The 25,649-nt window shown below is 45.1% G+C and overlaps 2 long non-coding RNA genes across 5 annotated transcripts; one reads left to right on the forward strand and one right to left on the reverse strand.

Moving 5' to 3' along the window:
- Positions 1-454: 454 nt before the first annotated feature.
- LOC137851366 (uncharacterized) lies at positions 455-16,579 on the forward strand. Of its 4 annotated transcripts, none has more exons than XR_011093140.1 (6): positions 455-812; positions 1,529-5,456; positions 5,993-6,063; positions 7,647-9,112; positions 9,356-11,618; positions 12,509-16,579. It is a non-coding gene; the product is annotated as an uncharacterized lncRNA (long non-coding RNA). The 4 variants fall into 4 exon arrangements; XR_011093139.1 differs by having other exon boundaries at positions 1,529-1,793; positions 1,883-5,456; positions 7,647-11,618; XR_011093141.1 differs by having other exon boundaries at positions 1,529-1,669; positions 5,389-5,456; positions 7,647-11,618.
- Positions 16,580-17,115: 536 nt separating this feature from the next.
- On the reverse strand, positions 17,116-25,644 carry LOC137851365 (uncharacterized). Its single transcript, XR_011093137.1, has 4 exons — positions 25,467-25,644; positions 24,717-25,009; positions 24,187-24,388; positions 17,116-17,459 (listed from the first exon to the last, which is right to left on the reverse strand). It is a non-coding gene; the product is annotated as an uncharacterized lncRNA (long non-coding RNA).
- Between the last annotated feature and the right edge of the window lie 5 nt (positions 25,645-25,649).

Below are 25,649 nucleotides of genomic sequence, written 5' to 3' on the forward strand. Positions count from 1 at the left end.
ATCACCCCCGGTCCCCTCACAGGGAGCCCCGGGAGTGCTGAGGGGGTCCCAGGAGAGACCCCCGTGGGTGGGGTGCCTGGGGAAAGGGTCTGAGGGTCCTGAGGAGGTGCTGGGAAGGAGCGGGAGGCGTGTGGGAATGCGAAATATTGGGAACGCTTTTTGTGTGTGAAATGAAATGAAATAAAATAAGATGTTCAAGCCTGCATCCACTTGGCTGCCTCGTTCTCTGCCTCAGCACGCTGCGTCCTGAGCTTGCTTCTGGGCTTTGGGATGAGCAGGATCGGAAATGAAACCCCGCTCCTGGCTGGGGCATCCCACGAGAAGCCGCTGAGGTGGTGCCTCGCCGGCCTGAGTGAGGCAGCGGCTGCAGGATGCTGAGGCTTGGGGTCTGCTGGCGGTGGAAGATGGAGAAAGCGCCCCAATGTGTCCCCTGCCCATGGCCGGTGACAGCCGAGGGGCCAGGGAGGTTTTCTCCTCGGGCTTTGTACCGCAAGCTGGCGGTGTCACGGAGCAGGAGCACCTCCGCAGGGAGAGGGAGATTCCCTCTCGTGGACTCGCTCCAGGCGCTCGTATTTATGGAGATTGCAGCCAGCACTCCACCCTGTTCCTTTTTCCATGCGGGATCCAACAGAAAAACCTCGCGCGGCGGTCACGTGGCGGGTTCCTGTATCTCAGCGGTGGAGCAGCGGCTGGAAAACAAGCTGCAGCACTGCTCCGAGCTGCTCCTGCTCGCCTCACGCACGCTTGCTGGGCGAATCCTTCAAAACAGCTCGTGCAGAAATAGCCAAAGCACGGGACGGAGGGGTATTTATGTGGGTAGAGCCGTAAAAACCTCTTGGTAGGGCAGCGAGTGGGAAGAGCATAGGAAGGCTGAGGTAGTCGCTTCTCGGAAAGCAGGAGGAAGTTGGGAGTGTGCTTGTGCTCTTGGCAAGTCACTGGTCAGGGCTAGGCTGGGACGGTACTGGAGAAAACAGCGTGAGCAGGTTCTCCTGCGAGCTCGCCGCCTCCCGTGTTGTGCCTCGCAGCCTTTCCCGCACGTCTCTGTCTTTTCCAGGCGCTTCTGGGGGAGCTGCTTGGCACGCTCCTCGCCTTCCCTTCTCCCTGCCTTGGCAAAGGGGATGGAGAATGGGAGCTTGATAAAGTGGCCAGAATGGGGATTTTATTTCCAAATCTTCCAACCAACTGTCCCGTGTTTTGACTGAATATCGGGAAGACTCTATTTCAAGCTCCGCATGACAAAATTGGTTTCCTAAGAACAGGGCTTTGTTTCATCTACCTTTAAAATTGTATCATATAAAGAACTGCTCCGTTTTCAGCAGTGACATTTTACCTGTACTACTGGCTTATGGCTCTGTCACCACCCTTGCTCACGGCCTATGATGTGTGTTGAGGTTTGTCATAACGTGCCTTTTCCGCCTTGTTTTCTCCGGCAGCTGCTGATATCCTAGACATTGATTTAACACTGAGGAATATATATATATATATACATATATATTACTTTTTTTTTTTTCTTTCTTAACATTTCTAGTGCCTTCCATAAGAATTTCACTCGCTTGCCCGTGGCATATTGCTGGGATGCCTGAGGAAGGAGCCAAAGATAGCAGAGCATGGAGGCTGGTGGGCAACACCAGGTCAAGCAAAGCTGGCCAGGCTTGGCTAGCTGTGTCAGGTGAGAAGATCTCTGCTGCTTAATTTAAACCTGATGAAGAACATAACCTTCCTTTTTTATTTCCCCGGTGACACCTTGTTGCAGGAGGCAGATACAGAGGAGTTTGTTTATTGTGACAAGCAGGGTAAGGCTCAGGTTCATAATGGATTCCAACACACAATGCTTCTTCGTCTTATCTGTTTTTTATTTTTTTATCATTATTTTCCACTTTAGGAAGCTATAGGAGGAGAGCTCGAGAGCTGTACTTGAACACAGATGGTATGATGGCACAGCATTTGCTGCAACTTGCTTCAAGTTATGTTACAGAGTTCATTTTTAACATAAGCTTTAAACCTTTATTTTGTAGAAAAGTCTCATTGAAATGGCAGCTACCCAAATATAGACTATACATTTTCAGAGGTACTTGAATGTTTTGTGGTAACGTGGTGAAAAATGATCTGATACGAGAAAATAGAATAATCCTTACAGCCTTACAAGTGCACAAAAATCCATGCTGGAGTGTGTGTGTCAGATGAAGCACAGGTATGCATCGTATCACTTCTTGGTACCTCCAGGAAACACAGGGCAATGGCTTGCGAAGCAGGCTGCAATACAGTAGGTAGTGTTAATAGGTTTGTGGAAGGAAAACATCAGCCTTTCCATTCACTTCTTTCCATTATTTCTGTTTTTGGAGTGAATGGAACATCTCCTGCAGCAGCCCTAATTGCCACTAACCATAGTTTTTGTTTGCTAGCAGCCCCATATGTCAATAGACGCTGCACTCGTTCTCCTTTAAGTAAGCTATTTTTGCCAAACACCGTTTCCACTTCTCTGGATTTTACGAACGCTGCCATTTGAAACAGATCCAAGGAATTAGACATTACTCACCTTTGCATATGCCGTCTCCTGAACAGATACTCTCCTGCTGTCTTCTATTCTTACATTTCCTGCACTTTTCCCCTAGTGTGGAATGTTATATTTTGTCTTGCTTGCTGCAGTTTTGACCAAGGAGCTCGGCCTCTTAAAAAGATAGGCTTTAAGCAGTTTCCCTTTCCTTCAAATGCATTTTCTGTGCTGCTTTCCACATGGCTTTTTGTTCGATGACTTGCACTTTCACTATCTCAGACTGTCAGGCATACTTGTCAACAGCTAGGAGCAAAAACTCATTTGTGGAGTTAGACACATTAGCATATAAAAGTATATCTATGTGTGTTTATTTACAGCGCTTCTCACTTCACTTGCTTCTTGAGAGAGGAAGAAACGGAGTGGGAAAAAAATGAAAAGGGCCCCAGATGTCTTTTATTCTCCCTCGAGCACAGCATTTAGTTCTTTCTACTTCCCTCTCATCGTTTCTCCTGTAAGTGCTAGTTATTCTCCCCTGTGCTTAACCATACCCGACTGAAAGTGGACGGGTGGTTAAGGGAGGGTTATCCGCTCGCTGGAAGAGGACAGCAGGAATTTTGGGGGAGGTTATCCTCACACAGCCTAGGGAAAGCAGTCCAGGAAGTCAGTAGGAATAGCTCTTAAAGGTCGGTGACTGCTGTCCGGAACTGGGAGGCAGAGCGTTGCTCGATCCTGGAGCTAACCAGGAGGCGGCTGCTGCTGCTGCTAGAAAATGGACATGTTCTGATTGCCTTATTTTTTCCTGGGAACAGGAAAATGAGGAAAGGCAGCCTAGCAAAGGGCATTTCTCAGGAGACCAGGAGATGATTCGGCAAATCTATGGCCTATGGGGGGAGAAAGAAGAGATGGCAGCTCTGTCCTGTGGTGTCCAGCCATCAGGAGCCACTTTTCTGAAAGCTGCTTGCTCAAAACCCTAGCTGTTGTGAATTTGTTTCACACTTTTCTGAACCAATTCTCAGGTTATTATGTTGTATATAGGACTATGTATCCTTACATAGTCTTTTTGAGCTTCTGTAGGGCTTTGAGCTCCTTGCCCCCACTTAGCAAAGGCAAGATCTTCAGAGCATCACCACCTTTCTGGAGTAAAACTTTCATCAAAATTTAAAGGAATCCGTCATAGCTGCCTTCATGTCTTTCCTTGGCCACAACCTGTGATTTAAAAGTCAAACTTCAAGCTTTGCTGATAGCATTAGTGGATGAGATATTTCCTCTCTTGTATAGTCTGATTGAGGTCTTGAGTCAGCTAACACACTTTGTTCTCAGGACATTCTTGTAGATTGATCAAGCAGAGACTTTACTGAAGGAAGGATGCATTTGAGACTTTCCATTTTGTTCCTTTTTTTATTTTTTCTTTTTTTTTTTCTTTTTTTCCCAGTGGTCTAACATGAGTCAGATTCTGACTCCATGTCAGGTGCCAGTGATAAAAAATATAAATTGTGGATAGGGCTGCTATTTTCTGCCACTGAATGGAAAGCAGTTAGAGCTGCTGGGTCTTAAATGCCCTTTCCCTCCGTTTCCCTAGAGATGTGCTGAGAACCTTCTCCAAACTCCTCACCTTTCCATCCGTAGTTCATTTTTATTAAAAATGACACATCTAGCTGAAGAATCAGAGCGAGTCCTGCTTCAGTAAGCGGGTACACAGGAGTTAAATTCTCAAGTGATTTTGGATATGGACTGGTTTAAATGCATATATTAGGGAGTTAGTGCCTGGTTGCAAGTGTCCTGAAGGATGATTCCTGAGATTCTGCTGTCAGGAAAATGCAAACATCATTTTCACAAAAATAAAATGTAGATTTTTTTAACATTAGTAAACATTTTGTCACAAAAGTGATGTGGATCCAAGAAGGATGTCAGAACACCACCAAATAAATGGCATAGAGCAGGTAGATTATGAGTTAGCATGTTCCTTGGTTCTGAAAATAAAAGCGATGTGAAATGGCAACTTCCTTCACAGAACTTGTCGCCAAATAACAAAGATAAATTGACGCTGCTCTTTACTTCCTACTGACCTTTCTGAGAAAGGAAGCTAAATGCAGTTCTTCCTTGTTTAGAAAAAGTTCCAGCAAGGTATGAAAGCCCGCAAGTTTGCACAGAGGTCACTAGAAGCTGCATTTAATCTAAAAACCTTTTATTTCTGACATTTAGTGTATGACATGGCAGAGAACACCAGAACGTGGCTGTATTTAAAGGGCTGCGACAAATTTCAGTACTGAGTTAGCTGCGAGTTAGTTTGAGAGGTCAGGATGTTGTGCATAAAATGTAGCTCCATGGATGGATCTCATTTGGTTCCTTTCCTTTTAGTGTTTGAATGCGTGTGCGACATTTGAGCACCTACATATTGAGGAGAAAATGAGCAAATTCTTGAACTGCTGAAAGCTCATTTTCAGAGCAGGCAACTTGCCATGGCTTTGGGTGTATTTACTTTCCCATGGAAAATTCATCCTATTTCTGTGTTGTACCTGATTTGATTTTGCAAAATTAAATGCAAACTGAAAAGCTATGCGGAAGAATGAAGTTCAGCACTTGAATAAGATTGATTAATCAGACTATTTTGAGAAGCAGCTAAGGAGCGTTTTAGGGATGCTGCTGCAGTTATCAGAACTGCGAAGAAATCAAATGAAATATCCCCAACCATCAGCACAAGGAGACTTAACGTGAGTGTTTAAAGACACTTGGCTAGACAGAGGCCTGCGAGTGGAATATATATGGTTTATGTCTTGTGATTTTATTATATTCTCATTCTTAACCGATTGCCCAAATGCTGAGGTATTTGTGTCTTCCAAAGACGTATTGAATGAGTGGATCAGATATGTTTTCTTCTCAATTTCTCCCTACAGGAGACAAGATGGATGAGGCCACTGTCAGCTGAGATCACTGGCTGAACCTGGGTCCTCTGGGGCTGAAGGTATGAGTTGGAGTGAAGTTAATACCGTGCTGATAAAATCACCATGCATTGGTCTTATCCTGGTACTCTACACAGCCCTAAATTACACCCTGAATTACTAAATTCTGAGTAATTCGGTTGGTCTATAGCTGAAAACAGTTCTTTTCTTTTTGCAAACAATAGCCACGGGGATTTGGGAACTTGGAACTCTCCTTAGCTTGTGTTCATTTCCTTTATGTGTAACTGTTCTTGAGCGAGTGAGATAATACATAAAAAGTGTTACCAGAAGAGACAGGATGTCTTGAAGCAGACTTGAGACTAACATCATTCTATTATACTTACTTTGATTTATTTTTGGACTTATTTTTTATTTATTTGAGCTTACGAGCTAATGTTATTTTAACGTTGATTGTCAGGAAAAAGGTTCTGTAATGTCTTGTTTCATACCTGTTCTGTCACTAAATTTCAGGCCTCCTTGCCTGGTATGCATTTATGATGAATTAATTTGTCTGATACTTTTTAAACGATAAATTATTTACTGTGTTTGCATTCTTTAGAAATATACAACGGCTGCTACAGTTGAAGGCATCAGGAAAAATGCTAAGGTGTGCTCGCAGTTCGTAAACATGTAAGTTGCCAGTTTCATAGGGTATGGCCTGAGGACTTCTAAAGGGCCTCAAAAATGAAGTAGCATAGCTAGTGTATAATAGATGAGAACTCTCACTAAAAACATGATCAGCGGGTAATTTGTTGAACCTATATTTTTAAAAGGCAATCCAAGGAATTACTAATACAGTGAATTGTGTATTTGCTTATCATTATACTTAAAAATGGAACGATGCAGTACCTCAAAGATCATTTTCTGAGGTGGTCTCAGCAACCACAATTTCTAGAGTAGAAAAGTCCATCTCAATAAACTCTCACTCTTACCTGAATGGTTAAATAGAAGTATGGATAAAGGAGAATTTACTAAAATATTTTATTAAGATTTTTCACAAACCTTTGGTGAAACTAACAAGCTACTAAGGAAATTCAAAATGTAGTTTTACAAGGGAAACTTGGGCCCTGAAATAAGTATTTAAGCACATTCATTCAAGTTACAGGCATTAATAGCATTTTTCACCCCGATGGTTTGCTTAGTGCTGTAGGAACTTGCATTTTCCACTGGTAAAATCTCTTCGTTCCCTTGTTTTTGCTGCCGATCATGTGCAAAACCATCTTGACAGCTCCAGGCTGCTAAGCCCCAAAGAAATACACAAAATAAGCATTTTCTTGCAAGTTTCCTCTCAACTGCCTGTCAACTTCAGTTTTGCATCCCAGCAACCAATTTCCACTCATTTTGTTTTATACTGACTACATTTATCACAATTTATTTTATATTCTTGATAGGATATTGAAAGAGGCTCTCAGGGCCACAGATTGCTGCTGAAATGTTAGACAACATTTGGCACGAACAGGATCAGAAATTAAAAACCGGCATTTTTTTTTTTTTTGTTTTTAGCCTGGTTGCCTTTGAAACGAAGTTTATAGGATTGTGTTGTTTATCTCTCTGTACATTCAGCAATTCCCCTTAAAAAACTTCGGGACCCAATTTCAACCGAATTTGAAAGATGAAATCTCAAGATAAATAAGGTTTGTGAGAAACTGCAGCTGTACAGAGGACAAGGAGCATAATTAAACGCCTGCACTATGGAGAAGGCAGGTGGAAGCCAGCCTTTTATAGCAGTTGAGAGCAGCCAGCCAGCCACAGCGTGCTCAAAGATTTTGATTGAGCATAGCATATGCCCTACATGGAGGGTGGGTTTTGGAAGATAACCTGAGGTTATTAGGGCAAAGGAGATTTTAGGAGACAACACAAGACTGTGAGAACAATCAATCAAAGCCCACTTCACTTGTTTTATTTCTTGCAGAGCAACTCAACTCTCTTGTCCTGCCTCTTCTTCCTTCTTTCCACCCTGAACACCTGCTTTCCTCCCAGAATTTGGGAGTCTGTTACTATCTTTGCATTCCCCCTGCTCTCCTACCTCAGTATCAGTTCATGTAACTTAACAGGCGTACAAATTTTGTCTGATTTAGTAATGAGGTCTCAGAGGTACCCTGTTGGGAGCCAGTTACTTGCTCTTTCTTCATCCAAAAACTTCAGCCAGGCTGTTAGGATGTGGAGAAACCAGAGAAACAAATTACTTGCCTCCTTTTTGTCTTTTCTCTCAGGTTCTACCTCAGGATGGGTACCTTATCTAGAAGAGAAAGTTTTTCTAGATCTTCTCCGGTCAGTTGTCTGCACAGGATGACCCAACTGTGCTGTGTCAAAACAAAGAACACATACACACATAGCACTGCGCTGTGATAAAAGCTGCTCTTCTGCGCAGTGTCCCAGCTTGTGAAACCTGTCTGGTTTTGCATAATAGATAAGCCTCAGGAAGTATAAAAGTAGTGGGAGTGCTTGCAGTGTGACCAAGTTACAGTTTTACAGTCGTTTAAAGGTCAGCAGCAAATCGACATCTACACCCAGTCCTGCAGGATAAGGTTTTGTAGGGACAAAGCTCTCAGGCAAATACCTGCGTCATTTGCCTACGGCCATACAGAAAATCCCAGGCTGAAGAAGGGACCGAGATCCCACCCTGTCGCTTGCAGGCCATGGCCAGAGTTACCAAGCCAATCTTTCTCATCATTTACCTAGCACAGACTTTGAAACCTAAGCCTTGAGGAGAAATTTTTGAGGAAAAAACTCCAGGCCTGAGGTCTCACAGGGCCACTACTCTTTCCCCCCCTAACTTCTGGATTCTCTCTCTCTCTCTTTCTTTTAATTTATTTATTACTTGAAAATGAGTTTTGTATGAGAAGAAAGTTAAACTGCTGAAGGAGACTAACAAGTTTATGGATGCTATTATCTCCCAAATAGTTAATGTCTCACTTCTCAGTTAAACATTTATTTTTTCAAACTTGTTTTCAGCCCTTCTAATAGGCTTCTGGCTAGGTTAATTAAGAGTGCAACTAGGCTGAAAACAAATGATCTCTGTGATAGGATAGGCAGCATGCAGGCAGCAATAACAGCAGCACACGAACTTCTGAATGCTGTGAATGCCTCTGGACTTCACCAACAGGTGTGTTGATCAGCTCTTGTTCTTCTCTCACAAGAAAAGTATCACCGTAGCTGGTTATGGCTCATGCCTGCAAATGTAAAAAGCTTTGGAGAGACAACAGAATACAAGGAAGACTTGCTAGGCCATGGATTGGGATCCTTACCAATGCCAAATAAAAACTCATAATCAGAGGTTGGGTGCTCTTAAGAAAAAGCTGTATTTACACATTTGCATAGGTGGAGGGACAAGATTCGGTGGAAAAAAAAAGTCTAAACCACCAAAACCTAGTGTAAAAAATGTTCCACCTGCTGTGAAAACAAACATCAAGGAGGTTAATAAGAGAAGTCTGAAGCATTTCTATGTTCAGAATTTGGGTGAATAAATAGAAGCAGTAAAAAGCACAACTACAGGTGAAAGCCACAGACAGTCTTAAAGAATGGAAAGATCTGTGCTGCATCCTGCAACTGCTGGAAAGAAGAGGCACACAGGGGGATTAACAAGCAGATCACAAGACAAGGTGGAGATTTGGAAGAGCTATGGCTCTGTTCAGGCAAGAGGATCTTGAAGCATCATGGAGCACGCTTAAATCCACAAGTCAATGCCGTGTGTGCTACAGCTACTCAGCACCAAACAAGGAGCTCTCCAGACCACTTATTCTCTCCATCTCCATCTGTATCTCTACAGATATTAAGTAGGTGATGAAGCAAACCTGGTTAAGGGTTTGCTTTCTGCTGGAAGTTTCAAGCTATTGTGCACGTGTCCTTGATGTGCAATCCCAGGCCTGCCCCTGAACCAGGCAGGGATGACTCAGGGAAGGCTTTTCCTTCTGATTCTCAGGTAGAAGCTAGGCTGTCATACCCTTACCTCAGCTGTCAACTGGGAAGCCTTTACTGGCACTTGTGCAGCGTGCCACTCCCAGGGAGATTTGGGAGTTTGTTCTGCAGTGCCTGGCACCACTCCTACATTCACAGAGCAATTCACATCTCCAGCATATCACCTCTCCACCTAGGTAAGACACAGCAGCTCAAGGGGGACGTTCAGAGAGCTCTGCCAGGCTTTCCTCCGGATTTTCACAGCACTAAAGCACCCCTTGTCTATGCCATACCAAAAAATCCCCCTCCCCATCATGATCTTCCTCCCACAGAGCAGCCTTGCTGGTGATTTTGGCCTGCTCCTCCCTTCCCCAGCACTCCCCAGCGAGCTTCTTGCTCTGACAAATTCTCCCCTGGCAACAATAGCTGCTGCCGGGTCCCTCCCAGTCTGTGGTCATGGCTACTGGGGTGTGAAGCGCTCTGCCCACCTGAGTCAGAAATGCTCAGCAGCTCTGCTGACAGCACTAACAAAGAGCCAGGCAGCAGAGGAATGGTGCTCAGCCCTCAGGACCAGCTCGGATGTAAGGATTGCTGGCCCAAACGCTGCGATTTCTCAAATTATTATTGCTATTTTTCATTTCTAGCAGCCCTGCAAACCAGTTATGAATTTATGAATCCATCCCACACGTTATTTTCGAACTACCTTTTCTTCAGAGAAAAAAAATTACCGAAATAAAAACGTTTCTCTACCTAAAAAAAATGAGCCAGCGTTATGTCTGGGGAGTCGAAAAGAATCCCCAAATTAGGCTACAAGCAGATGCTGTGTATTGTTTTGATTGCAGTTGTTCTAACCGACTATGTTTGCAGATCTGTAAATGTTCAAAGGGATTTAAAAATAAAGAAGGCACTTTTTTTTTTTTTTTTTTTTTTTTTTTCCCCTTCCAGAGCCTTAAAATTTAAATTCTATCTCCATGCTCGCTAGAAATCTTTTTTTTCTCTGCTTGTTTTTTACCGAGCTTCCTATGGAAGATCCCCTTTTTTTTTTGCTTTTTGAAGGGAGAGCCTTCAATTCATCTCTGAAACGTTTTCAGAGCAGGCTGAAGCAGAAGCACTGACGCTGCAGAAGCTCGGGAGAAACTCAGGGCTGGTGGGTGCTCGTTCTGCAGCCCACCCATTTCGCCTGTGCTCGGGGCATTTTGCCTGGACCGAGTGCCTGTGCTCCTCCAGCACTGCTCCTGCAGCATCTTCCTTTGGGCACACGTTCCTCCAAGTCAAGCGAGCAGCCTCGCACCTTTAGCTGGCTGCAGTGCTGATCCTCCTCCAAAAGGTAACTGAGCTTATTTATTTCACCCAGCAGCGATCACTGGACAAGGCACAGCAGCAGCAGAACCAGGGCTCCTGGCTCTCTGTTGCAGCCCTGCCCAGCAGCTCAGGATCAATGCTCTGCTGTCCATTTTGGCACAAATATGACATTTCAGCAGGAGCTAAAGGTTTCCTGGTAGTAAGAGTGTGTTCCCTGAAGCAATGGGTTTATCTTCTTTAGGATGGATTGAATTGAATCTGGGTCCCCCCTGTCCCGGGTGAATGCTCTTTCCACTGCAGCTCTGGGTTAAGGTGATGGGGAAGAGAAGATAGGAAACTTTGTTCACAGTCGGTGGCAAAAAATAGCACTGATCTCTGGGCTGAAAAGCCAGTGTGGGATCAACCCTTTTTGTCTTGTGCTTCCTGCAGCCTGCAGACGGGTGTGGATCTGCAGGGCTGAAGTGGGATCTGCTAGATCTAATTACCCCCTAATTATAATACATTAAACAATTAAAATAATAGAGATCGGGCGCAATCAGATCTCAAAACAAAGCGATTTAGCACGATGAGATGTTGAAAACTGTGCAGATGCTGCTGCTAATCCTGGAGGAGGTCCAACATAAACAATCCAATACCCAGCCAGCTGGGAAGACAGCGAGCTCGAGGTAATATCAGGTTCCCAGCATAAAGCGTGAGGGGGTAGGTGGATTTTCCCCCTCCGTTATCCAGCTGTATGTTTAGACAAGAGCAAAATACTGTGTATTTCAAAACGTGTGTATGTGTGCAGGTGAATGATGGAAATGTATGGGCTTCGAAGGGGCAGGGAACTCGCCGCTTTAAATGCTCGGTGCATTATACATGTAGCTGTATTTTATTTTTGATGTTAAGAGTTACGTGGTTAGTAATTTACTGTAACTTTAGCCCTGAGGAAGCTGGCTTTGGTGGACAACTCCGGGAGCAGAAGGTGTTCTTTGTCCATAAAACAGGTACGGCACTTTGGGAGATGAGAGGGGACCTTGGGCCCCACGCTCATTCCTCTCCTGGCCTCTCCAGGGACCTCATCACCACTTTTTATCAGCAGCAATGCATTTATGACACTTTGTCATTTGTGAGAAAAGCTGTGTTGTTTGTGTGAAGCCAGGCTTCCCCCCCCCAAAAAAAAACCCTAAATTGGTGGAGCCGTGGGGAAGGGCGATGTGTGACAACTGCTGATGGAACAGCAGGTGAATGGGACCAAAAACCTGGCCTGCAGTTCACAGGTAGAAGGACTTTACCAGAAAAAAATAAAAATAAAAAAGGAATTCTCTTAAAAAAGCCAAAGAACAAAGACATCCGAGGCTTCCTCTGGGAAATAAGGATGAGCAATCCAAACTGTGGGTTTTCTTTGTATAATCGAACGCTGCATTCCTGGAGGGATCTTTTTATTTGGTTCTTTGCTCGCTCTGGTTTCTCTCGACAATGTACACAAGCTGCAGCACAGAAGAGAGAGAGTCAGAGAGAGATAACAGGGTACTGAGAGAATTTAATTAATAAGTCCTTGTGGGGCTGCGGGTGACTGTGGAGAGGATGGAGGACGATGAGCAAAAAGAGGTCCTCTTAATGTCTGGATGTATTGAACATTTCATTGAAGGAAAGCCAAAGAGGCACCAAAAGGAGTTGATAGCTGTTGGAAAACAACTCACAAAGAGCATGAGGCAACACGTTCTCTTTTCTGTTTCAATTTTGCTGTAGCAAAACTTAGTACTGCACCACTTTCAAGGAGGAGAATTGGGGCCAAGGATTTAGCAACAGACATCTGAAGAGCGCAGAAAAAGCAAGGGATCGGGGAAAGAGGATAAAAGGCTCTCTCTTTTACAGCCACCACCTTCTTTTACAGTTCTTCGGGAGACGCACGTGAAGTCCTGCATGGGTGGGTGCCCCACACACTGAGACACAAATGCTGGAGCCTCTGCTCCACAGCAGGCAGCGGATGGATAGGAGCAAGGCTGCTTAACTCCAGGCTGACCCAGGAATGACAAATTTTTGGCATACTGGGCTTGACCTCTCCCTTCTGGCCTGTCAGCTGTTGTTTCCCAGTGCCCTTGGACGGGCTGGATTTGCTCTTGCTGATGCCCTTTGTGTAGTTCCCTCCCCGGGTACGCGTGTTGAAGCCAGGCTTTTAGGTCTTTGGGTGGGTCTTGAAATTGCCAATTAAAACCCCACATCTCGGCTGTTATGAGAAGCTTTGCTGAGGTCCAGAAGTTGCTGGAAGCCTGATACGCGCCACAATTTACTGGCTGTGAATTATGTAGATACTCATATTTTTAATTTCCTTTCATTTAGTTGTGTGTGCAGGACCTCTGTCACGACCAGCGGGGAGCTCTCCTGGGTACAAAGAGGCAATTCAGCGTCTGTGCCAACCCTGGCTTGTAAAAGCCTGGCAGCCCTTGACAAACAAAGCCTAGAAATGTTGCTATTAAAAGCATTTATTGAATAAATCCATATGTGACAAAATGATAGCTGCAAAAAGCAGTGGAATTGTTTTTTTAATGGATAAATCTTATTTGAAAGGTAAAGCAGAGCTGCAAAAGCTCCGGGAACAGTCACCTGAGGATAGAGCTTTGAGCAACGTGGGAAAAATTAGACCCACTATGAACAATATAGAAGATAATAGATTTCAGAACATGCCTGCTTTGAGTGGGAGCTTTTATGTAAAGAGAAGAGAGGATAAGCCTGGTTTTAACTTCTGTGTTTGAAGGCTCTCGCAGAGATAAGAGAACAAATCCTCGTTCCCACCAGCAGCAGCTGGAAAGAAGAGGACCCCGGTTCTTCTTCAGGAGGGAAGGAGGAGGGCTGCTGACCCAAGAGGGGGCTCTGTTGGGTTCCCCCCCGTCCCCACAGCAAAGCACCAGCCCTTCCTTTGCTCTGCGTGCAGCCTTTATGCTTGAGGGAGGCAGGGTGCTGAGCTCAGGTGGCTGAGATCTCCCTAGAGGGTGGAGCAGAGGAGCAGCGATTGTGTAAAGGCTGCTGTAACAACCGGAGAGCAGCTCTGCTGGAAATCCAAAAATTGTCATGGGAGAGGATCCTATTTCTGTGCCTCTCTGCTTAGAGCCTCTTTGCTTTGGCCTCGCTTGGCGATCAGAACTTGCTCTAGATACCAAAATAAAGAAAAAAAGAATGACATTCGTTGAAAAGAGGCATCTGGGCTGTATTTAGCCTTAAAAATAAATCAAGAGCAGCTATCTGCATTGATTGTCTCGTGGGCTGCTGGAGATGATCTGTCATGACGGGCTTTCGGCAGGTGATAGCTGGGGGTGGCTGTTTTCATCGGAGGGGCGGAGAGCCCTTCGCTGGAACTGGCAGAGGCAGATGCAGTGACCTACAGGTGCAAAATAACCTCTCTGGGAGCGAGCAGTCTCCAGCGAGGACAGGCTGCCCCTGTGACGGCTGCTGACATGCATGAATGCAGCATGGAAATGCTCAAACTCAGTCAGGAATTTCCTGGCACACGTTATGTCCACACTGGGGAAATGTTTTACATCACTTCGGGGATGGCCGAGCTTGTCCGGTCTCTTCAAAGAGATTGTTGGAGAAAGTATGAAAACAGCATATCAGGATTATAGAGGTTTCCTGGGGGGTCAGATAGAAATGAAAGGGAGGGCAGAAAAATTGTTATGGAACAATTAAAGCAAATAACATCAGAAAACATAACAGCGGAACTGATCCTGAAGAAGTCCTGGATGAACATCACAAGCAAACCTGGACTGAAGAAGATATTTGGGAAGCAATGAGTTCAAGCTTGCGAGAAACAGATTTTTAAAATCAGACATAGGAAAACAGTCAGAAGTGCCTACTATGTTTGGAATATTACACATGCAGGTGCGAGTGCCCGATTTAGAAATGAGCCTCTGACACTCCTGAGAGGAGCAAATGGATATTTGTGTGCACCTATTGCTGCAAGTCAGCCTTATCACCCAACAATGTCCTGCTTTTGGAAATGTCAATATTGTCTGAAAAAAATAATTGTCCTCTCCTCAGTTTCCTAGTCTGGGAGGACTAATGTTGGCGAAATTGTAGGCCTTTTATTTCATGATAGATCTACGCTGGCTTTTCTCTAACAGCAGTTTCCCCTTCTATTGCTTCCCGAAGTGGCTGTGGCAGAGCCGTGGTATATCATCAAAGAATGTCAGGTGCTTACTGCTCGCAAACCACCTTCTTATTAGAAAACATCTTGGTGAAAAGGAGCCATTTTTCCACAATTGAGGCTATATAGGCTTTCAGAGGTGTCTGAGACCCTTAATTTCTACCTTACTCTTCCAAAAAAGAGATGGGTAAAAGAAAAAAAAAAGAACAACCAACAGTTCAATGCCTTACACAGGGCAGAGCAGCTAGAAAACAGAGAATGGAAACACAATGCATTTAATTCATATGTGATTTAATTGAATTAACTTAATTTAATTCATGTGTTCAACCACCCCTTGTGTTACAACAAGTCAGGGTACCGCTGCCATGCTCCAGTCCCAAACCACAGCAGCTGCCATCCCGTGTCAGTAACTCCCCTCTCTGCTGTCTCGCTTTCTTCCCTGCTTTACCCACAGATTCCCCTGTTCTGGGGATGAACACCATGGGATCCCACCACTGGGAAGAAGAAGATGGCTCTTTTAGCCAAGCCAGGCAGGCCAACAAGCAGCTGCAGCAACGTTTGTGGGTCCTGCCATGGCAGGAGCTGGCGGAGGCGTGCTGATAGCCCGGCAGCAGTTGCTGTGTGGGGTGAAGGGAGGGCCCCAGGGCCCCATCCCGCACCAGTACTTCTGTCTTCACCCTTCCTATCTCAGCGGCAGAGGCAGCAGCAAGCAACAAGCCTGGTTTTCCGTCGCAGAGCTGCCCTTCCTTCCCCTTTCCTGTGGCAGGAGCAACCCAGCCCCGGCCCCTCGTCCCCAAGACAGCAATATTCAGTGCTGCCAGGCCTCCTGAGGAGCCCCGAGGTGGCTCTGCCCCTGGCTCTCTTCCGAGTTTTGAGGGAAAAGTCAGATGTTTCTGCGGAATTAGGATGCCAGGCTTGCAATCAGGCTTCGCACAGGCTGAAGATCCTCCTGGTTAAGGCAAGGTCACTGAAATTGGAGTGCTCGGCCCAGCTGGGCCCGCAGGGATTTCAAGGCATGCGTCCTCCATGAACCAGTGTCCAGCCCCCAAAGTGCGCTGTCACCAGCCAGGCCTCCTCACCGCACAAGGAGCTGCTGCCTCGTCCTCCCTGCCCTTTGCTCAGGAAACTGCCTTTTACTGGGGGAATTTTGGCAGGCTGCTCTGGCCTTGAACCTGCATTACAAACTAGGGAAAACACCGGAGTCCCGTGCCTTTGAAATCACCTTGAGCCTCGCGTTGCTCTGTTTCTCCCAACAACTCCCATTTGTGTGCTGTGATCATGTTCCCCCAGACACTCGAAGCAGAATATCTGGGCAATTATAAGCTGAATTTGTGGTTCAGCTTGTGCCTTCCTCCCATGGGCTGAGCCCTGAGCTTCTGTGACTGGGCAGTGCCATTTATACAGCCCCGGGATGCGGCTTTATGGCCAGCACAGAGAGATGGATGCAGGGCTCCTCCAAACGAGACTCCAATACTCAGTCTGATCTCCAGATCCTTCCTTCCACATCCTTACAAGCAACAAAAGGCTTTTAACAGCAAAGGCTGAGCTTGAATCTCCCATTCCAAAGTCCTGCGTGGATCTCAACAAGGCACAGAGGTCCTCAGTGGCCACTGGGATCCCTGAACATCCCATGGGGTGGAGCAAGGACCTTCGTCACCTTGGTTCAGTCTTGCTCTGGGGCAGTGACTGCTGGCAGAGGGGGCAAAAAATGCCAACAGCCACCACAAAATCACCCGGCACTGTCTGGCAGAGACCTCAAAGTGACCCAGAAGACACACTCCTGGCAGAGCCAATCTCTTTTCAACCACAGAGCCATCCTTCCTTCCCCATGTCTCTGTGTCACATGCTCCAATCGTGGCGGTATTTCTCCAACACAATGAAATAAACCCATGTAATAGAATTGTTATTTTTTTTTTTCCAGCTCTTGGGTTTATCTATCCAAAACATTTTTAGGAGCTGGATAGCAGAGCAGAATGCCAGTCTCAAAATCGTAACTTTTAAAGTTGGGTGAAAAATTAAAACAAATTAAAAATAGATATTAAATTTGAGAGAGGCTGAAAAAGTTCTGCTGGAACTTGGAGGAGTTTCAAATGTTATTTTTAACCATAGACATTTAGCTCTTATGGGAAACAAAACTTAGAAGGACAGATATAATTAGGTCAGATATTGAGAAACTTATTATGCTTTGCTACAGATGATCCCAGGAGAATGTAACTTAAGCCCTTTTTTTTTGTATTAAGATTCAATCATGGTTCTTCACTTTTTTATGTAGAGTGCTGTTCAAAGAATAAAATAAAGTAGGATAGAAATATGCTTTGTATTCCTAACTGTTTCAGCATGTGAAGTAATGAACGTTTGACAAGAAATCCGAGGACAGAAGGCAAGATTTTTATTTCATTTTGTACCAAAATACATAACATTATGCTAGCATCTGTGCCTGGTTTTGTTCCCTGCGTAGATACAATTGATATACGGCTGATACTGCTGTCTCCTGGGATGATCTGATGCGTGGCACCTCCAAAGCACCGCTGCGCAGATATCGGATACACCTTGCAGCGTGATTGCAACACAGGCATCGTTCAAGCGACAAGTGGGGAAACTGAGGCAAGGAACCTGATGATCAACACCAAGCCTGTTTCACAGCTGCAGTCAGGACTCAGGAGCTTCTGCCTTCTGCTCCCGTTGCTTCTGCAGAGGCATCCACCTTCACAAAAGAAATATACATTTCGTACAGAACCGGAGGAGAAAAGCCTCTTTCAAAAGAAGAAATGAGCCAGTAGGTGGCTGATAGAGGGTACTGCTAACACATGGATCTGTCATTACTCATAGCATTTATCGTGTCTGTTACTGAGGCACACTGTTCTTTAAAGTAGGTGTCTAATTTGAGGGATACTGGTTTTCTCAGCAGCTACAGCGATCTGGGGGGGAAGTCTTGGTAAGCTGCCTGAAGTGAGATATCGCACATCATTCATTGTAAAGCCTGCTCGGAGGGAAGTGGAAGTGGACTGGAGTCATGGTAGGCAGGCCCTGAATACCACGTTTTCCTGGCAGAGCCCCACAGGCTCAGGAGTAGGAAAAACAATCAATATTCTCACTGACATGGATTTGTCGGCACCTCTTCTGGAACCCACAGCCAAGTCAGACACCACGTATACAAGCAAAAGAGCCTTTTGGCCAGGTAACTTCCATTTCTCAAAGATGGTTTAACTCTATCAGCAACAGGTCTCTGCTAGTATAAAATGTTTGTCCAGCCAGCAGGGAATTTGTGTGTATAGCTATTAGCACAAATTCTGTGGTTTAGATGGATTCTTAACTGCCATCAAAATGCAATTTTTTACAATGTCTGGATCTGGAGTTTGGGTCAGACCCTTCATTACAGGTGAATGAAAGCAAAGGAGTCTCTTTGTAGACCATGTCCAGGCCAGGAGTAGTGAGAAGCCACTTTTGAATCCATCTTGAACCTGAGGTGAAGATTAGCAAGATGAACATAATTTTCCAAGGTAAGTAAGAATCTCTTGTGTGGCCTGTAAGAAATCTTCATCGAGACAAAGTGGTAGAAGGTGACTGACTCCTGTACTGCACTGTAAAGCATATATTTGTGGCAACGTAAGAGTTTCATCCATCCCACTGTTGCCAATATTCAGGACTTTATTTGCTTTCTACACTTGTAAACAGTAGAGATTACAGACATAGTTTCCTTGTCTGCCACAGGAGGTATTAAGGTTGATGAGCTGTTCCTAATTATTGCTAATGACTACAAGGTAGTGATATTGCTCTTCACCTTCAAGGTAGTAAGTGGCATCAAGCTATGTCAATAATTTCCCAGAATAAACATTGTATTCTTACTTTCCAATGTAAATTGCACTCTTATTGATGCAATAGACTGTAACTGTTTCTTCAGGCTGTGGAAAACTTCCAGTAAGCAATAAAAGCCTCGGCCATGTAATTCTGTTGGGTGCTAGTTCCTCCCAGTGCTTTGCTTGCTGAGCTTACAATAGAGCCATACAAAAGAAACAAATTCCCTGTCTGCAACATATGAACTGTACAGCAAGCGTGTTTTTTTCCTTTCCCAAGCAGAGCTGGGTTGATCTCTCTAAAATATACCACTTCCTACATGCCACCACAGAACCTCACTGCCCTTAGAAATTCACGTCTGCTGAGTTATATCTCAAAGCCCTGAAGTCACCTTTCCAAGACTGCCTGTTAGGGATAACACTTTTGCTGGTGTCCAAACTGACATAAATTAAGACTTATTGAGATTAACATGGAGAATACATGTATTTTCCTATGCTGACTAACTCTGTAGGCACACTTCTACAAGAGCTCTTTCTTTCCTGCTATTTCTCTTCTCTCAGACATCTGTCAAGTCTATCCCAAGCCTTGTCAGCCTGCTCGTATTGCTTGGTACAGTTCTGCCAAGAGACTGAATTCCTTTACTCAAGGTACATTGGCTAAGGAAGGTGTCATTGTTGTTTTTATTTATTTATTTATTTAATTTTATTTTGGCTGAGGCAGCTGGTCTAACTTTTCTCAGTCTAAAAATCTATCCCAGCAAAATCACTTTTTTTTGCTTCTGCACCAAGACTCAACTTTTTCCAGCACACAAACACCATTTGTGTGTGTAACACCGCATGCTAATGACTGGTGTAGCAATAACAGCTCTCTCCTGACACAATGGCTGAGCTCTGAATTTGACATTTGAGTGTTCCCTGCTGTAGGCAATAGTGGCTCTGTCTCCAGAGTAGTGGCAGGGGAGCAGACTATGCAGAAAGCAAACTCTGCCTTAGGTTTTCAGGATGCTCAGCTAAAAGATGTTATCAAGAGAACATGGAGCTTCATCCTCAGGTTTTGACAGGTAAAATTGTCTTCCTTTTGATCCTTGAAACATCATATTTCTCTGTTAGTATTCAAGGCAACCAGTAGGATAGCTACTCGCCTTTTCTATTTTTCAGAGAAAAGCAAAACCAAATTCTTCCTGGTTTGATACAAGAGAGACACTGTCTACTTGAAATAGAGCCAGCTTTTGAAAATGAGTTAAAAGTCATCTCCTTGCCAATTTTTGTGGGTGTTCATCCTGCCTGGGTAGCAAGAAAATTCCTGCAGGGAATGAATGTCAGAGCAAGCAGGTAATGAAGAGCTAAACCCCTGCGAAATTTCTTTCTTCCTTCCTGTGAGGAGGAGGAGGAGAGGGGAAGGCAGATGGTAACTCTTCACTGGAGCACTGTGCGTATGTCTGTTTTTGAAGCTTTACCTCTACTGAATTGATGCATTTGACTAAAAAATTATATTTTTCCTGCACAAAACAGGAGTAAGACATCAGCATATTCAATGGCTGCGTTCCTGTGAGCTGGGGGAAAGTACTTAGGAAGGCAGGGAGAGGAGAGAGTAGGAGCTGCTTGCTGCAGAGAGCACTCCCAGCAAGAAGAACATATCAGGACAACTGCCAGCACACTGAGTGAAAGGTGTTGGGGAGTGTTTGTTGTTCAGATTTACCAAATTGATGTGATTTATTGTGCTTTTCTTTCATCCCCCTCCAAGATGTTACATCTGTTTGAATACATTTTTTACTTTATTGCTCATTATTGGAGATATTTCACTCAGTGAGGCCCAAGTAATATAATGCAATTTCCCAGATTTCACCACGGAAGCTCAAAATGATGTTTAAGTGCTTCTCTGCAAAGGCCCTCTAAAAATTGAACCCAAGCCCTGCTTCATTAGTCAGTTTGTGGCAGAACAGCAGGAAAGCCTGTCTCAACTTGAATTTTATGTCTATATTATATATATATATATATATTCACAATAAAGCCATAACCTAGGCCTACATCTTTTCAGAAAAACAGAACGTGTCAAAAACGTCGTTAAAGCAGTATTTGTTCATTAGCCTCTGATCACATTTTAAGGAAGACAAAGCAGTACATCCTTTTAAATGCAAGGGGAATATTTCCTAAATTTCCTATTTCCTAAATTTTGGGGGCATAAAATTTGTCTGCTTGAGCCAACTGGGGAGTCTGAAGTCCATCATGCTGTGGGTGCCAGGGTGAGGGGGTGAGGATGATAAAAACCTATTTAAATTTAGAATGAATGCACTGGATTGTATTAGTTTCACCTTTCTGAAAATACTGCATTCCAACACATTCAAAATGAAACCTTAGCTTTTTTTCACATCAAAACCCCCCTTTCTTTCAAGTTTTACCTACATTTAATTTAGCAGAAATCATTTTATCTCCCCAAGTAGAGCACAGTGCCTTCTGTCTTTGTGCCCAGGTCCCACATTTTGTTTCTTTACTGACTTTCTCTTTCAGCAGGAGCAGCAAAAAAAGCTTTCAGTCCAGAGCAGCCACAGCCCTCATGGATCTTTATTCATCAGGTGAATGCCAAAAGTGAGTAATTTGTGAAGTTCGGCAAAATCGAGGGTTTTCACCCATACTGGCCTGAAAACATCACTGCCCTCACACGGACACCCCCAGGAATGGAGAGCGTGCTATCAGGGGAGGGCTTGGGGAGCCCTAATTAGCACCTCAGGAGGGTGCTGATTAATTGGGTTAATTGGCAACCTGAGCTGTGAAGTACAATGCCAGGCTGGAAGAGTGAGGCCTGGTGGGGTACGTTGGGCTCTGGCTGCCATTGTGGCCTCCTCAGCCGGCAGAAGCTTCCCCAGCCCTGAGGTGGGGAGGACAGGGCCCCGCCGCCATCTTAGGGCAGCTTGAGGGGCTGGCATGGCTATGTTCCTCCTCCTTTCACTTGTCTCCTGAGGTATTACCAGTGTTGCCCTCTCCCTGTGGAAGCACATGGAGTTTCCTAGCAATTTCTGGGCAGGAGGCAACTGGGGAAAAGCACAGCGCTCAAGCAGCAAATGGCAGCAGCAAATCCAAATGATGGCGGCCACCCACCCATACAACATCCATCACATTACTGTGGGGAGGCTGGCTTTCCTCCAGATGGCCAAACTGCCACCAGTATTTTCCAAAAAGATCCAGTGCCCACTGCTGCAAACAGTGTATGTGGCACTGGAAAAAGGCAGGGAGACAATGACAGTGAGGTGGGGTTTGTATCAGCACTGCTGCCCAGCCCATGCCTTGCAGCAGACAGCAGAGAGGGATGAGGGGAAGGAGTGAAAACAGCTCTGTTTTTGGTGCAAGGTCCAGGGAGGAACGACATAGTTTGAAGTTGCCTTTTTTTTTTTTTTTTTTTTCTTCTTTTTTGTCTCATCCTATTCTGAACCAAGGACAGGAAGCAAAGAAGACCTGGAAACATTTCATTGCTTTGGTTTTATGAAATCAGGAAAATAAGAAGTATTTAATTAATTCTGAGTAGTCTGAAATAGTCTACTTCTGCTTTTGTGTCTATAATTCTCCATGAAAGTCCTTAAAAATCCTTGCCTGTTTCTTTCTGTTGGACGTAGCTAAAGAAGACGCAGGGCAGTCCCAATGAATCGGCATGCAGCTACCTTGACCCTTGGCTTCTGCTGGGATCTCAGCAACACGCAGCAGTTGTGGAATGCCTATTCTGCTTTACATTCAGCCCCTAGCTTATTCTGGAATAACTTTCATGTGTAGACAAGCCAGGACAAGGCTGCAGTGCTAACTACGCCGTCTTTCTGTCTTCAGAAATTCTCCCATGGGAAGGGAATACTTTATTTCCTCTTTAAAGCAGTGATTTGTCCCAGTATCTTCCACAGCTGCACAAAAAGGGGGAGACTAGACACCAGGATTTGTCCGGAGTGAGATGGGCTGGATCTGGAATAAGCAACTCAAACTCCCTTTAAGTTAATGTCCCAGCTACCAATTTAAGATGGATCCAAACCAGAACACTGAATGCAACTCCTCTAATGCCAGGGAAATTCAAATCCAGGTCCAACTTAGAAACCTAGGAATGAGAGGTGAGGTAATATGACACTTCCCTTGGGATGGCTGTGCAAAAGAATGCAGGAAGAAGGAAAAATTAACCCTGTCTGCATGCAAAGCAAGCCACGTCCCTCCTGCTCTCCAATCCTGGGGAAAGACTCTGCTTGTTCAAGATTTGAGCATTACTCCTACCCCCCAGACAAGAAAGGGCATGATACAGTTCTAATGACTGGGATCTAGGGGAATGTGGAGTTCATGACGAATATTGCAGACTTAGCAATACGGATTTTGGTGGTGTGGGGGCGGCATAAAATAAAAAGAATAAGATTTTAGAAACATTTGCTTTGATTTGATGCAAGAAAGATAGTTAGTAAATAAGCTGCACCTGATATTTATTACATTTTTACAGGTGAGCCTCACCTACACTTGAATATTTATTCAGCTGTATAGCACAGGATTCAGAGTGAATGTCATATGATTGTCTGCAGTGAATAAAGATGACTGTAGAAATCAGTACCACAAGCACTTGCTGTACTGTCCCTTTTATCATGGTTTCACAGCATTTATACTATGATAAAAAAAAATGGCAAAGTGATTTTGAAGGCAGATACATCAGTATAGCAGCCTCACTCAAAGCTTCTATTAGAATAATTTTTGGAGAGGGAAGAGAGAAATTTTGAAGGAGATGGAATCTGAAAAAGAGCCTGGGGCAATGGCTGATTTCCACTTCAGCAGACATCAGGGATGGGCAAGGGAATCTCAGCTGTGGTACCATCTGAAGGGTGACACTTTCAGTTGAGTAGCACCAAAGTGCCATGAATCATCAGCCAATGTTTTGTTCAATATTTATACAGAGCCAACACCTGTAATTTCCTGGTCTAGAAGTTACGGGAATACCAGCTAATGCAAGGAAGCAGTATCTACTAATGCAAACAAACTCGCTACAGATATACTTATTTGTCTGTCAGTGTTGTGCTTGCTGATAAAAGGCAGATATTTCGTCCCGAGTTTGCAGATGTACTTAGTCAAAGCTGAAGAATCGAAAAAGATCAGGTGTGAAGGACTTATGACATTAAAAACAGGACGTGCATATTGCAGACGATAATCCAGTATGGAAGGTTTGAAACATACGGTGCCTTTACTTACTCCTACCTTTTGGAGCAGTGACTATTGAAGTTAGCTGGAAAAAAAAAACAAGGCAATACACAGCCAAAACCATGGAGCTGCATATGGTTTTGACTCAAAACTGTACAAAAAGGCAGACTTTCAATGGTGTTGGAGTCAAAACCGTAATTCCCTTCTTCCATTTTGAGTTTCCTCGTTCCCTTGGGGAAGGATGCCCTGCAGGAAACTCAGCCCTGCTGTAGCCAGGTTGGCCTTGGTTTGTCTTGAAGGGCTGCAGGGCAGCCAGGGGAGCTCAGCTGAGGCTTGGTGCTGGAACAGTGAAGCCCACAGCCGAGCTCCAGAGAGGTCCCAGGTAGTTCTATTTAGAAGCTACAGCTTCCACCAAATTAGTTATGGCCCCCTGCGGGCTTAGATCTAGGCCAGTTTTAAAACGATCGCAGCCCATTATATTTAAATACTCACCCGCAGCTTGTGTGGTAGCAGTGCAGCGTCTAAACCAGGTCGGTGACTAATCAAGGGCAGTTTGTGCTAAAAAGGAGGAAAGAAACTGTGGCACATGCGTGGCTTCGAGATGGGGCCCAGTGTCACACGCTCTGCCAACGTGGGGCTCTGCAGCGCCAGGGTCAGCCTCCTCCCAGGCTGGTCTCGGGCATTATCTGGGTTCCTGTTGAAGGGAAATCTGATGTTTTCACCCAGATTTGAGTACTGAAAGGATATGGTGTCACAGCTATCTGATTGTAGGATGAAGGGCACTGTTTGCATCATATTAAGGATGATACTTTCTCATGCGCACTGCTATAAAGTTACACCCACAAGTGTCTCACATATAATTGTCTCCACATGTAAGTGCCCTCTCTCAAGCCTCTGCGTGAAATTGCCCTGATCTCTGAAGATTCAACGGGATTAATTTCACCCTACTTCGGTGCTTACCGTGTCTCTTGCCTCAGTTAGTCTGCTGGGCTCCCTCTGTAGTCAGAGAGAAGCAGTTTTACCTGATCTCCTGGAGGCATCTGCACGAGGACAAGACGAATCAGGTTCTGGAAGTGCTGATTTTTCTCAGGTGACTACAGAGGAATCCAGCACTTTGCTTCGGAGCTCTGTCCCCACACCCCAGCCTCCTGCTCCCCGTGTTACAGCCGGGTCTCTGCCTCCCTGCCTGCCCATAGTTTCCACAGGAAGCGTGTGTGGGTGGCAGATGTGATCAGCCCCACAGGATAATCCTGGCTGACACGCAGCACTGCAACCAGAGATCCCATCTGGAGGTGGAGTAAGCTGCAAGGTGTATCTGTGGGAAGGGAAGGGGCTCAGGTGCTTGTCACGGTGATCCAAGAGACCAGAAACCCAACGAACCTGAATGTTTTTAGCCGTAAAAGCAGCACAGGAACCACCCAACCCTCCAGTATATGTTGCTATGATTCCCCCCTGTTTTTACAGGCTTTCATTTTTACTTTGGCTTAGCCCTTTGGTGAGGGAGGTGTCTCCTTCCTCTTTCTCTCCAGGCCTTTCGATCTCCGGACCTTCTGCACCCCGTGCAGCTGCAGAACGTCGCCTCTCGAGGTCCTCCCGCAGCCCCAGCCCTGTTAGGGTGGCAGCGAGCCATCCCACCCCGTGCTTGCTTAACCCATCCTGTGCCACACCAGCCTTTTGCTGGAAGACCCCTGCTCCAAGAGGCAGGGAAGGCCAGGACACAGGGAAGCTGGCTTAGCACCCCAAACCCATCCTGGGACTGCCTACAAACAGACCTGGCGATGAGCCTGGCCTCCCGTGAGCTCCCAGGGAGAAATACCACGACGAGCAACTGCAAAACGCGAAGAGAAGAGGCTGAAAGGAAGCAGCTGAGCTTCGCAGATGATCTGAAGCAGAATCTAGTGGGTGTTTCTCTCCTTTCAGTTCCCTCTGAAAACCCTGGCTCGCAGCGGTAAGAT

The sequence above is a fragment of the Anas acuta genome, chromosome 2 (assembly GCF_963932015.1).
Source record: "Anas acuta chromosome 2, bAnaAcu1.1, whole genome shotgun sequence".
Classification (NCBI taxonomy): Eukaryota; Metazoa; Chordata; class Aves; order Anseriformes; family Anatidae; genus Anas; species Anas acuta.